At 37.2% G+C, this 15,021-nt stretch overlaps 1 protein-coding gene across 2 annotated transcripts in view; it reads left to right on the top strand.

Annotated features, from left to right (window-relative positions):
• Positions 1 to 2,246: 2,246 nt before the first annotated feature.
• The window catches only part of LOC6045657 (lachesin), a 163,719-nt gene continuing 150,944 nt past the window's right edge, over positions 2,247 to 15,021 (top strand). For both annotated transcript variants that reach the window (XM_038255005.1, XM_038255006.1), the window contains exon 1: positions 2,247 to 2,982. The gene's annotated coding sequence lies outside the window, so the exon portion shown is untranslated. The remainder of the gene's footprint in view (positions 2,983 to 15,021) is intronic.

Raw genomic sequence — 15,021 nt, 5'->3', positions numbered from 1 at the left:
CTGAGGTTGGCGAAAAAAATGTGTTTCATGCAAAAATGACTTTTTTAAATCGCTGATAGGGCCAATGACAAGAATGTTTAGTAAAATTTGTACCAACCTAACTTTTCAGGGTCAAGGTTTACAGCTTTGGTATGTTCTACAAAGTTGTAGAGCATTAAATTTCCAACGAGAATCTTACTTTTGGATTTTTTTGATGAAAGAAGCGCACCGTGCAGACCCAACCGTAAGAAATTTTTAGTTTTCCATACATTTTTTGATTTTCCCATACAAACTTCACCTTCGAGTATTAATGGGTAAATGTTGACCGATTTTGCTCATATTTGGCCCAGAGTCCTAAAATAGCTCAAAGAACAATATTCAGCTAGTGGAGAGAGGCTTTGCGGAAAAGCACCGCAAAAAACTTTTTTTCTCGCAAAAAATTAAATTATCGTCAATACTGGACTGGACAGGTGTATAATGCTATTTAAAACACTTTTTTCATTGAAATGTTGATACCATGGCCTGTTATTTCATTTTTATCACTTTTAATTTTTTTTTGCCCCGCCCCCCTTGACTTTGATCAGAGTCGAGGGACATAAACTTAAAAAAATATTTGCAACGGCCTGTAATTTCACAAGTTTATCGATTTTGTGTAATTTTAAATTGTGTTTAGCATTGATAAAATTTAAAATTAAGAAAAAATATGATTTAAATTACAACATAAAGATAACCTAAAAAAAATAATAACTGACGAAAATTGAGAAATAGCAAAGAACAAAAAACTGATTGCAGAACTGGTAGTAATATCATTTAGTATATTTTTAAACAAATAATTTGCATATAAATTTATTTATAATATTTACAAGCATCATCCCTACCACACCTCACACCAGTACCATAAATCGCCCAAAAATGCCGTTTCTCATAGCACGAACGTTTTTGCTTCAAACTCTAAAGTTACGGTTCCATCCGACCAGCCCAGTCAACCAGACCTGCTTGCCGGCTCCCCATAAAGGACGATGACAAGTAAGACAATACAGCAGTGAGTCCAAGTTTCCCCCCAAAAAGGCTCCTCACTCCCTCCCAGGTTTCCCCTCAACAATGGCACTGTTGGGCTGACTGGCAACAACTTTAGAGCCATCATCGTCGCAAAGTGCCCCAGCCCGGGTTGTCGGTTGTCTGAAGAAGTATTACATGAAATTCAAATTTAGAGATGATTGTACGGAAAAGTGTGGACTGAAGTTTCACTCGGTGGGATACGATTCATAAATGCTGGGCGAGTTTGGACCGGAAAATGTGGAGAACAGATAGGCCGGGTTGCCAGACTGAGGGGAAGAGGACGAGGACCATGTTTTACTGTGTTGTGTCACTTTTGTTGTCTTCACCAAGTTATTGTGGCGAGGGGACAGCAAACAGAACATATTACCACACTTTCTGCTATCATCGTATCGTCATCATATCGTCCCGCGCCGTCTTCCGTGACATCTTTTAACACTTTTGAGGTCTCGGGCCTTCTGAAGAGCCGTGAAGAAGACGACGGGGTTGGGGAGGGCGCCGGAGCAAAACGACCATTTTCATGAGGTTTTCCGGCCAATAAACAATCTTGAGGATGGCGGCAAAGGGCCCCTCTCCGACTACTGAATGTGACAACTTTTAGCACCGATTTGGAAAGGGTTTTTGGGAAGCGTTTTTTTTTGTTGGGATATCGTTATAGTGTCGTAAGTTGAGGCTTGTTGGGAAAGGACTCGTTGGAGCGAAACTGTTGTCACTGGATTGTGATGTTTATGATATGCAGATGTGGTTATAGTGAGCATTTTTATGGAGTGAAAATTGTTTCAGGCAAGTGTGAAATGTCGTAAATTATGCATGAAATGTTGCAGATTTAATATTAGATCTTGCTTTTGAACTATTGAAGTTTGTAAAGCTTTCTTCCAAGGGGAATTGAAAATTATGGTTTAGTAAAGATGTTATAGACGTATTTTTTAATTAACACTTTTTTAAAATATTTTTACGAAAGGACCAAAAAGGCATCCGAATATCATTTGTGTTAAACAAAATTGGATTACAAATTTTAAAATCTACCTTATAAAAATGAGAGATTACGAAAAATCGTTAAATCAGCTCAGCTAGTTCACTAAACTTCACCACGACCACATAAACCATCCATCCATCAGTCTTCGCACATGAAACTCGCAACATAATGTTTCGCCAAAACTTCCCACACATACACTCATCTCGTCATGAAGCCAACAGTAGCTCCAAACCGTGGACTGACAAGTGCTAAATTGTTTTATAGTGATTCCAGCTGCAGCAAACATCACTTTACAGCAGAACTGAAGCTGTGCTGGCACATTCCTTCCAAGTGTGAAAAATATCCATAAAACACAGCAAATAACAGTTTTACCCCAACATCAGGGCGAGTGTTGTGCTTTTCAAAAAGAAGCAAATACAAAATAAACGAAAAAGAAGAACTTTCCACGTGGAAACGGGCACCTTTCGCCCAAAAGAGTAAAAGGATAAAAACCGTAACAGTTTGAGGAAAAAAAGTGAGCAAAAAATAAAAGAGAAGCATCAAGTGTGAAAGTGAGAAGCCGAGTGAAACAAGAGATAAAATATAATAAATTCAGCCATCGTGAGTTGCTGTTGCTCGCCGTTGAGAAAAAAGGGAAAGTGGCTGCGGAAAAGTGAGTGAAAAGAAGCAACAAAAAAAAAGAAAACCCCGAAACAGAAACGGTGAAAGACATCGTTTCCCACTTCACTGACTAAGGACACTGATCGTCGTCGTCCGTTTTTTTTCTGTGAGTGAATGAGTGGGCAACTAAAAGGCAGCTCATTTTGCTGGTGATTTTAAGGATTCTCGTGCTTTTTTTTTTGCTTCTGCTGTTCTCTGTCATGTTCGTTGGATGCTTCCACTGACGGTCGTTGGCGATTATCTTTATCGGTCGGAGCGCACCGTTCTGAAGAGCAGCAGTCTATCAGACTGAGCTGGACTTTTGACTTCCGGTAAGTGTTGGAATTGTGTTCATTTGCTTTTGTAACTGTATAGTATTCCAAGAAAGAAAACTTTTCCTGCAGAGATAGCTTTGAAATATTCAATCAATGAAATAATAGTTTAGGCAAGATTCTTATGATTTAAATGTTTCATTTGAATGTTCAGATGTTGTGCTAAATAGTTTTCGCAGCGAGTGGAATTCAGATTGTTTTCAGTAAAGGCATAATTGATTTTGTGATACTTTAAATAACAGTCAATTATAATATTGGGACCACGTGAAAACTGTCATTTTTGGAAACTAATAACTTTTCAGCAAAAAATCCAAAAAATATGGTGTCTTCGAGAATTATGTTCTAAAATTAATGAAGGTCCTACATCCGAGAAATGATAAAGTTTGGGTGATTATTGCGCCCTCCTCAGATAAAATACTGAAACAGTTGCTTTACTCTATACATTTTGTCAATTTCCCCATGCAAACATCAAAGGATTGGAGGGAGGGGTTCTCCTGACTTAAGAATAACCTCAAATTTTGAATTTAGCCTAGTGAATGGGTCAATCTTTGATTTAGGGGGACCACCCTAGCGTCCATGTTATTTGAGGAAAATTGATGTTTTTGCTGGTTTATGATTTTCAAATATAGCGATTTCACGTCAAACCAGCAGTTCCAGATCAAAATTGTTGGCTCAAATTTGGCCTGGGAGTTTCTTGGCAACGATAATTAGACCCGATTTTATTTTGTTTGGTGAATAGGGTGGTCTTATCCAAAACATGGAGGTTCCAAAAATTGAGCTTTAAACTATTTTCGCTAAAAAAGAATCATCATACCCATTAACAGGTTTTTCAGAAACGATTTTTTTTTCGTTTATTAAAGAGACTTTACACTATCGTTGCATAAATAAACGGATTTCGGTATATCGTCGCTTCTGTGCTATCTTGTGACAAACGCCATTTTGGTCGAAAATGAGTTAATGATGGCGTTTCATTAAACTTAACAAACGCTACAAGATGCCATCACCCGATTTTTGAAATTCGTTTCCGTTTCCGGGATATTGTTGGGCACACTTGTGACATAGACCAGTTTCTCAACAAATTTTCTGTGCTATCTTGTGACACGTGCAGAGGCAAAAGCAAGCTATAAAACTGTATGGTACCAACAGATGTCACTACACATTTATGTCTAATTTTATAACACCACGTATCACAAGAGAGCACAACATTTTTGAATTGAAAATGTACTACGTGTCACAAGTGTGTTCCTAAAGGGCTATTTGAATGTTGATGGAGTTTTGTATGGCGGTTGTCACAAGTGTGCCACCAATATTTTGATGGCGATTTGTATGGCGGTTGTCACAAGTGTGCCACCAATATTTTGATGGAGATTTGTATGGCGGTTGTCACAAGTGTGCCACCAATATTTTGATGGAGATTTGTATGGCGGTTGTCACAAGTGTGCCACCAATATTTTGATGGAGTTTTGTATGGCGGTTGTCACAAGTGTGCCACCAATATTTTGATGGCGATTTGTATGGCGGTTGTCACAAGTGTGCCACCAATATTTTGATGGCGATTTGTATGGCGGTTGTCACAAGTGTGCCACCAATATTTTAATGGCGATTTGTATGGCGGTTGTCACAAGTGTGCCACCAATATTTTGATGGAGTTTTGTATGGCGGTTGTCACAAGTGTGCCACCAATATTTTGATGGCGATTTGTATGGCGGTTGTCACAAGTGTGCCACCAATATTTTGATGGCGATTTGTATGGCGGTTGTCACAAGTGTGCCACCAATATTTTGATGGAGTTTTGTATGGCGGTTGTCACAAGTGTGCCACCAATATTTTGATGGAGATTTGTATGGCGGTTGTCACAAGTGTGCCACCAATATTTTGATGGCGATTTGTATGGCGGTTGTCACAAGTGTGCCACCAATATTTTGATGGCGATTTGTATGGCGGTTGTCACAAGTGTGCCACCAATATTTTGATGGAGATTTGTATGGCGGTTGTCACAAGTGTGCCACCAATATTTTGATGGAGTTTTGTATGGCGGTTGTCACAAGTGTGCCACCAATATTTTGATGGAGTTTTGTATGGCGGTTGTCACAAGTGTGCCACCAATATTTTGATGGAGTTTTGTATGGCGGTTGTCACAAGTGTGCCACCAATATTTTGATGGCGATTTGTATGGCGGTTGTCACAAGTGTGCCACCAATATTTTAATGGCGATTTGTATGGTCGTTGTCACAAGTGTGCCACCAATATTTTGATGGAGATTTGTATGGTCGTTGTCACAAGTGTGCCACCAATATAACATTCATTACACCGTAACATTCGTTACATCGTAACATTCGTTACACCGTAGTATGGTCTCACCGTAACATTGTTACACCGCAATATTCGTTACACCGCAGTATGGTTACACCGCAGTATGGTTACACCGTAACATAGTAACACCGTAATATGATTACACCGTAACATTGTTACACCGCAACATTCGTTACTTCGTAGTATGATTACACCGTACACTTGTTACACCACAACATTCGTTACACCGTAACATTCGTTACACCGTAAAATTGTTACACCGTAACATTGTTACACCGTAACATTGTTACACCGTAACATTGTTACACCGTAACATTGTTACACCGTATCATTGTTACACCGTAACATTGTTACACCGTAACATTGCTACACCGCAACATTGTAGCAACGTAACATTGTTACACCGCTACATTCGTTACACCGTAACATTTCTTCACACCGTAGTTTGATTACACCATAAAATTGTTACATCACAACATTGGTTACACCGTTACACCGTTACATTGGTTACACCGTTACATTCGTTACGCAGTTACATTCGTTACACCGTTACACCGCATCATTCCTTACACCGTAACATTCGTTACACCGTAGTATGGTCACACCGTAACATTGTTACACCGCAATATTCATTACACCGTAACAAAGTTACACCGTAATATGATTACACCGTAACAGTGTGATACCGTTATAGTCTTACACCGTAGCATTATTACGGTGTAACGAATGCCACGGTGTAATGAATGCTACGAAGCAACGATGCGGTGTAACAATGTTACGGTGTAACCAAACTAAGGTGTAACGAATGTTACGGTGTAACGATTAATAAGGTGTAACGATTGTTGCGGTGTAACAATATTACGGTGTAACGAATGTAGCTGTGTAACGAATGTGACGGTGTAACGAATGTTGTGGTGTAACAATGTTACGGTGTAATCAAACTACGGTGTGAAGAAATGTTACGGTGTAACGAATGTTGCGGTGTAACAATGTTACGGTGTAATCATATTACGGTGTTACTATGTTACGGTGTAACCATACTGCGGTGTTACAAATATTGCGGTGTAAAAATATTACGGTGTGACCATACTACGGTGTAACTATGTTACGGTGTAACCATACTGCGGTGTAACCATACTGCGGTGTAACCATACTACGGTGTAACCATACTGCGGTGTAACGAATATTGCGGTGTAACAATATTACGGTGTGACCAAACTACGGTGTAACGAATGTTACGGTGTAATGAATGTTATATTGGTGGCACACTTGTGACAACCGCCATACAAATCGCCATTAAAATATTGGTGGCACACTTGTGACAACCGCCATACAAATCGCCATCAAAATATTGGTGGCACACTTGTGACAACCGCCATACAAATCGCCATCAAAATATTGGTGGCACACTTGTGACAACCGCCATACAAATCGCCATCAAAATATTGGTGGCACACTTGTGACAACCGCCATACAAATCTCCATCAAAATATTGGTGGCACACTTGTGACAACCGCCATACAAATCTCCATCAAGATATTGGTGGCACACTTGTGACAACCGCCATACAAATCGCCATCAAAATATTGGTGGCACACTTGTGACAACCGCCATACAAATCGCCATCAAAATATTGGTGGCACACTTGTGACAACCGCCATACAAAACTCCATCAAAATATTGGTGGCACACTTGTGACAACCGCCATACAAATCTCCATCAAAATATTGGTGGCACACTTGTGACAACCGCCATACAAATCGCCATCAAAATATTGGTGGCACACTTGTGACAACCGCCATACAAATCGCCATCAAAATATTGGTGGCACACTTGTGACAACCGCCATACAAATCGCCATCAAAATATTGGTGGCACACTTGTGACAACCGCCATACAAAACTCCATCAAAATATTGGTGGCACACTTGTGACAACCGCCATACAAATCTCCATCAAGATATTGGTGGCACACTTGTGACAACCGCCATACAAATCTCCATCAAAATATTGGTGGCACACTTGTGACAACCGCCATACAAATCGCCATCAAAATATTGGTGGCACACTTGTGACAACCGCCATACAAATCGCCATCAAAATATTGGTGGCACACTTGTGACAACCGCCATACAAATCGCCATCAAAATATTGGTGGCACACTTGTGACAACCGCCATACAAAACTCCATCAAAATATTGGTGGCACACTTGTGACAACCGCCATACAAAACTCCATCAAAATATTGGTGGCACACTTGTGACAACCGCCATACAAATCGCCATCAACATTCAACGAGCCCTTTAATTAATTTTCAGGAACACACTTGTAACATGTAGTACATTTTCAATTCGAAAATTTTGTGCTATCTTGTTACACGTTGATCTGCCATAAATCATAAAAGGTTCGTGTCTAGAATGAAATAATTTTCCATCCGGGGTTATTGTCTGTGCTTTTCGGATATGGGGGAAAACCTTTGATTTTCAGGGGTTTTCTTGATTTTTCCAACTTTCTTTTGATTGTATTTGTTTAAAGCGTGTTAATGGTTTGATTTTTTGTATTTTGAAATAATTTTTGTATTAATTTAGTTGATTAAAATTGCTTATAGAGCCATTTTACCAGCAATCACGAAAATAGCTGGAAAATCCAAGAAAATCGGGAAAATTTTAACCTTTTATTCCAAATAATAAAAATTTAAATAGTTTCTGATAAATGACAACATTGGATTTAAAAATAATATTGTTTAAGTTCATAAAAACATCAATTTAATGTTAACTTAGTTTGTATGGGAATTTTGGGCACACTTGTGACACGTAGTACATTTTTTACTTTCAGGGCACACTTGTGACACGTGCTTTTCTGATTTTTGTATACTTTCTGTACTATATCTTTTAGTAGGTGTTACTAAATGAGTTCATACTTGGAGCGTTTGTTGAGTGATAGTGTACGGACCGATCGCTTCATTCAGAATGATTCTATCAGTAACTGATGTGAAAATATTCAACTTTAAACTTTAAAAATCGATTTACTCGAAAAGTACTAAATGGCGTTTGTCACAAGATAGCACAGAAGTGACGATATCATTCCAACTAAAGTACCAGGCTTCTCCATTAAAATAAGCTCCTAGCATATTTTGCTGGAGACGCTTGATGATTTATACTCAATTAATGCACCCAATTTTGCCTTCCTCACTGAGGTAAGGCTATAATTCTGCTCTAAAAATGAACTTTGTATAAAAACGTCGTAGACCCACCTTCATGTATACATATCGACTTAGAATCGAACACTGAACAAATGTCTGTGTGTATGTGTGTGTGTATGTATGTATGTGACCAACAAACTAGCTCATGTTTCTCGGCACTGGCTGAACCGATTTGACCCAAACTTGTTGCATTTGACTTGGTTTAGGGTCCCATAGATCGAGTTTAATACAGGTTGAAGTTTCGATAAGTAGTTCAAAAGTTATGTATAAAAATGTGTTTTCACATATATCCGGATCTCACTTAAATGTATGTAAACTGTGTCCGGATCCACCATCCGACCCATCATTGGTTAGGTTATCAAAAGACCTTTCCAACGACTCCAAAACATTGAAGATCTGGCAACCCTGTCTCGAGATATGACCACTTAAGTGATATTGATGTACTTTTTGGAAGTCGGATCTCACTTAAATGTATGTTAACTATGTCCGGATCCACCATCCGACCCATCATTGGTTAAGTTATCAAAAAACCTTTCCAACGAGTCCAAAACATTGAAGATCTGGCAACCCTGTCTCGAGATATGGCCTCTTAAGTGATATTTATGTACTTTTTTTATTCCGGATCTAAAAAAAAAAGATGAAATTTGTGTACAACCCCATCATATCAGCCATTATTGGTAATGACTGAGGAAGGCTCCACCGGGTCCGGTGGTTTAGTGGTTAGCGTGATAGCCTCTAAACCCCAGTATGGCCTGGGTTCAATCCCAGACGGACCCGGTGGCATTTTTCGAGACGAGATTTGCCTGATCACGCCTTCTATCGGATGGGGAAGTAAAATGTCGGTCCATTTGCGTAAAAGAGGCTATGGGTGACTCACCACACATAACCTTCGGACGCCTAGAAATGAGCAGAAACTTGCAACAGAGCCCACAAAAGACCCGGGGGTCGTTAAAGTGGATTGCTTTGCTTTTTTTGAGGAAGGCTCCAACCACATAGGTGGATTAAGTTAGTTTTTTTTTAGAAAATCGTGTCTCAGAATCCTAGTGTGTTTTCATCATTTTAGGATATGTTACGTAAAACATTTTGAAATTGAATAGAGACATATTTTCAGCTGTGAGCCCTTTGATCCTGGGACCATCAAATCAGCAAAAAATGTGATTTGAGCTATAAGTATATTCAGGTATGTTTTTAAAATGATTTAGTATTTTCATTTAAAGCTCAACTAAAGCGATTGTCCACGTTCCATACAAAAAAAAATGTATCGGGGGCAAGATTTCCAAAAAAGTGTCCACCTGGTTTATGGATGGTCCCTAATGTTCCAAAGTAAATTGTGTTATTGGAATAGCTTACGAATTTAGGATTTCATTCTAAAATAATATCAGATTTGGAATTGTTGAATAACAAACTCTGTAAAACTTGATCAACCAAGCCATGTATTAAACGGTTCTATGACACTGATTCAAAATTAATGCAAATTTGATACCATTTTTTTCGGAAAGCATCTTTCACACACAACTCTGAAACCTTTGGATTTGAAAATAACAAAAAGTTTCTTTTCATAATTTAATTTTACATTTTATTCCAAATGAGATATTATTTTACTTTAAAGAATCTAAATCCAAAAATATTCCAAAAAATTATAAAAAAACAAATTTTCGTGAATTTCCTGATATTCTTAAAACTTTTGGCAGAAGCATAACTGTTTTGATGTAACAGGCACTTCATGATACCGTCATCTGGGGCAAATCGGGACAGTGATTTTAGCCGTGTTTTTGCACAATATTTTGATACTTTTTATGTCGGTTAAAACAGAACCAGTACAACAAAATTAGTACATCGGTTTCAAAATGTTAACCCGTTGTGCTTTAAAAATTGATTGTAGTCTTGATTCTTCCTTATTGAAGGCACCTTTAGCTTGTTATTGAAAGTTATATTGAAGATTTGAACCCAACATATATTTTTCTAAAAGATCATAAAAAGAACATTGGTTTAATTTTCCAACATTGAAAATTGGATCATTAGTTGCTATGATATTGGCATTAGAAAAAGTGGGAATGTTGAATGAGATTTTTAAAACTTCAATTTTCTTGTTTTATTCGCTGTATTTCAGCACCCAGAGGTCCAATCTTCAATGTCTCTTAAGCAATTTTGTTGGAAATTTTCCGAACTTTTCTGTTCATTGTGTTTCAAGGGAAATTTAATGTACTTTGCAAGTTGATGTAGCCCAAAAGGGTAATTTTTGAACAAAACTTTTCATTTAAAAATTTCGTGTTTTTTTCTAACTTTCCAGGGTTAGTTTTTATAGTGTAATAAAGTTCTACAAAGTTGTAGAGCGAGTTTGCTGTTAAAAAAGTTTTGTAAAAGTTACTGTTTGCGTTTCTGAACGGCCTTTGTAAATTATGTTACGCTCTAAAAAATATCAAAAAAAAAGAAAAACAGGAATTGTTAAAATGAAATATTTTGTTCTAGATGTAAAAATTCGAAAGAACATTAAATTTCCCTAAAACGACATGTTCACATGTTCAAAAATTGAAGGGGTCGTACCGCCCCTATGTCACGAGACATCAAAAAAGGACATTTGATTCATGAGCAGGGACAAAAATTACCCCTTAGGGCAAAGTTTCACGAAAATCTAAGAGAGGTCGGGGCAACTGCTGTGTGAGTTGGCGGAGAATGACTCATATTTGTTTTGTCTTTCAATATTTTATTTATATTAGATTGAAGTTTTCCCAAGATTATGTACCTCGAAAATATTTTCAATTTAGAGATATTTTTAACTGTGATATAGCAAAATTCATTGAATAGTAGGAAAGCCTTTCAAAATATTTATAAATATTACAAATGTATCATTTTGCATTAAATTGTCTATGTTTTGTCCTAAAAGTTTACAGTTTTTGAAGAAATCAAACTGTTATTAAAGATATAATACCTATCCAATTATTTCTTTAAATGCCCAGTAAACAGAACAAAATCGATATGTAAAAAAAAGTTTTTCATTGAATATTATTAAAAAAACACTATTCTTAACAAGTGAAGCTTAAGATACGCAAGTGATGCTTAATTGTGCTAGAAAAAATGTAAATAATTGCAAGACAATGAGACAGAATACAAAATACCAAATATTGCCCCCTGTCACCGCACTGTGCGTACCATTCCTGTTTCGGATTGCGGTGCGGCGTGGAGGTGGGAAAAGTTTTGTAATAAATTAATTTTCATTATGATGATGAGTGCAAATTTATTATCCCTATAATTGAGTTTCATTTGTTTATTACATTTTCGGCTCATGAAGCGAGCGGTGTCTCGACGGTGTGGCTTGAGTTGGGGTTCGTTTGGGGTGGGATAATCGAAATGGGGTCCAAAGTGTGGTGGTTTTTCCGGGAAAACTGTGTGGGCGGTGGAGGGAAAACCACAACAAGCGCGCCTGGGGGGGAATTTTTGGGGGTCGGTTTCGCGCGCTGTAAATTTATAGTCAAAGTTAATTTAATGAATTATGATAAAGCCAACCGGAGTGTAGAGGAGGGGAAGAAGAAAGTGACTGTTTTTGCGAGTATTGTGTTTTCTGAAAAAGGAGATGAATGTTGCGCTGTTGGAACACAGGAAGTTGCTGCTGGAACAAATTGATATCTTTGTGAGGGGGTGGAGGTTGTACGACAGCAGTCTCCTAAGTTTTTGGAATTAGGGCACTTGTATTGTTGCTCGTCGGGAGAAGAAGACGTGGGATAGGTCAGTCAAGACAGTAATGGGTTTAGAAGAATGAATGCCAGTGATAAATGGCTTTTTCCAGATGAAAAGTAATCCGTTTCACTGAGCTAATTTTGGAGAGTGGAAAATAAATTACTTTTCCTTAACCATTATGCTAGAGCGTCCAATTTCCCGGGGTAACAAATTTCCCGGGAAACGGGAAATTTTCAACCAATTTCCCGGCTCGTGAATTCCCGGGAAATTTTAAAAATATTGAAAATTGTTTCTGAACTTGGTTCTGATTAATATTATGCAAAAAAATGTATAGGACAGCGACTTCAATGGTTAAAATAAGTGTGAAGATCAATTAACTGTAAATGATTTTTTTTTTTTCAAATTACGATAAATCAAGTACAATAAATACAATAAATATCAAGTACAATAAATCAAAAAATATCTCAGGTATTTTTTAAATGGGAAGTATTTTTTTATCAAAATGTTTAGACCGTGAGTAAAATGAATCCATACTCCAAAATCACAATTCTTTTAAACTTGCCTCTTTGACCAGTTTGAGAGAGTGTGGTCTGAACAATTTTTTTGAAATAAAAAAAAAACATGCAGAAATGATGAAATGTTATGTTTTTCATGACAAATATCTTTTCTAAAACAAATCATACTGGTTTCAGCCCTTGAACAAAATGGTATAGTTTTTTGTAATTTCCTTAAAGCCTTTCAAACCATTCAAAGTCGTTTTTTTTAAATTATTTTGTATAGGTTTATTATACCATATGATTTTTAGGTTTATAACTGACTTCGCTTGAAAGTTTTTTCATGGCACAAAAAACATGATTCAAATTATACGTACATCTCATTTGAACATGGTAAACAATAATGTAAAACAAACTCTCTAGATTACTATGGCAGTATATTTTTAAAACGAAGTAACACCAGTAATTCTATAAAAATCATACCTACATAGTAGTAAATCATTTTCATTATGCAAGATCTTTGTCCAGTTGCCTCAGAAATTAATATCATCAGAAATAAACTTTGATATCAAAATTTCTGATAATCTGATACATATATGAACTTAATAATGAATAAAATTTAACAAGATAATGTTGAGTTTTTTCATTTAATATTTTTTTCAGAGCATTTTCAAAATATTGGATCCAAAAAGTTAAGAAGATGTATGCTTCCGTTTAAATTTTGGGAATTCCCGGGAAATTTACAAATTTCCCGGGAAACGGGAAATATTTTTTTCCGGGAAATCCCGGGACGTGAAATTGGACGCTCTACATTATGCCAATATTGCTTTATTAAAACACGGCTCCTTATTTACTAATAAATTTTGTGGTATTTTTTAAAGAGCTTCTGATAATTTTTCAGTGATTTACTTGGAAAACTCGTCCCAAACTACAATAAATATTCAAAAATATTGTAAATATTAATCAAACAAATCATAGTTACCTGTCTTGTCATGATATTTTATTATAAAAATCTTTTACTCTCCATTCTCCCAATCCATGTAAATTAAACAAACGGTGCGCACTTCCTTCAACTAAAAATACGTGAAGCCAACTTATTCACCCACTTTTGCACGTAATTAACGTGTGTACACCACAAAACTTTTTGCCAAAGTTGTCGCCGGAGCCGAGCTTGAAAAGTTTTCTTCGACAAGCTTTTTTTGTTCAACTCTTTCCCCCCGTTTGCCGATTCCGTTCGGCAATGCTAATTAAGTGATTAAGAATTATGGGAAACTTTCCCGCGGGAGCACCAGCCCCGAGCTGGCCCACTTTCGAAAAGTCGAACATAAACAGTAAGTAAAAGTTAATTTAAAATACATTACTTTAAGTTTTAATAACCTTGGAACGACTTGGGCGAGCTCCTTCACGTGGCAGCACTGACTGACTGCATTTTCATTCCAGAATCAAGACCAGCTGACTGCAGTCGGGGAGAAAATCCCTTCGAAAAAAAGAAAAAAGTACAACTTTATACATGCACAGCCGGGCAGAAAGGGCACAAGATATATAAGAAGCAAGAATATGGTCCTCCCCCTTAAGAAGGGAGAAAATTCCTCCTCAAGTCCTGAAGAACGCCATAAGGACTGGGGGGGTTGAATGTAACTGGAAGCAACAAATGCGTTTTCGTTATAATAATGGGTAAAAAGAGCACACACAAAAAAATACGTTGTACATAAACTTAAGTCCTACCGCCTACTTTTTCCCCCGAAATCAAGAACTTGGCGGAAAATCGAAGAAAACTGGCTTCCTTCTCTGTGTGGGAGCAGTGGATGGAAGGGGGAAAATGCAAGCATAGCCTTGATTGGGTGATGAGAAATTCCACGTCGGGCTCGTATCAAGTGGCTGGTGCTTCAAGTAACAAGAATTTAAGTGTAGTTTACGAAACACGTACGCGGTTTGGGGGGTTCTTGCTAGTGATGTGGTTTAATGGGAAGTTGTTTAATTTGGTGACAGGATGATTTTGTTTTTCGAAGAGTGATTTTCTGTTACTTATCTTTTTGCAGGGGAAAAATCAATGAAAAAATTTTCGGATGAAAAACAAATTTTTCGATTTTATGAAAGATATTCGTATAAAATTTGTATTATCTGTGTAAATAATATCTTTGGACAAATTTAAGATTTTACCTAAACTAATGAATGACTAAGGGACCATCCACAAACCACGTGGACACTTTTTTTGGTAATCTCAACCCCCTCGTGGACAATTGTCCATACAAAAAAACTTTTTGTATGGAGCGTGGACAATCGCCATACCCCCTAAAGTGTCCACGTGGTTTATGGATGGTCCCTAAGAACCATGCAAATATTTTTCAAAGTTTTT

This window comes from Culex quinquefasciatus, chromosome 2 (assembly GCF_015732765.1).
Source record: "Culex quinquefasciatus strain JHB chromosome 2, VPISU_Cqui_1.0_pri_paternal, whole genome shotgun sequence".
Taxonomy (NCBI): Eukaryota; Metazoa; Arthropoda; class Insecta; order Diptera; family Culicidae; genus Culex; species Culex quinquefasciatus.
This window is presented reverse-complemented; position numbering and strand designations above follow the sequence as displayed.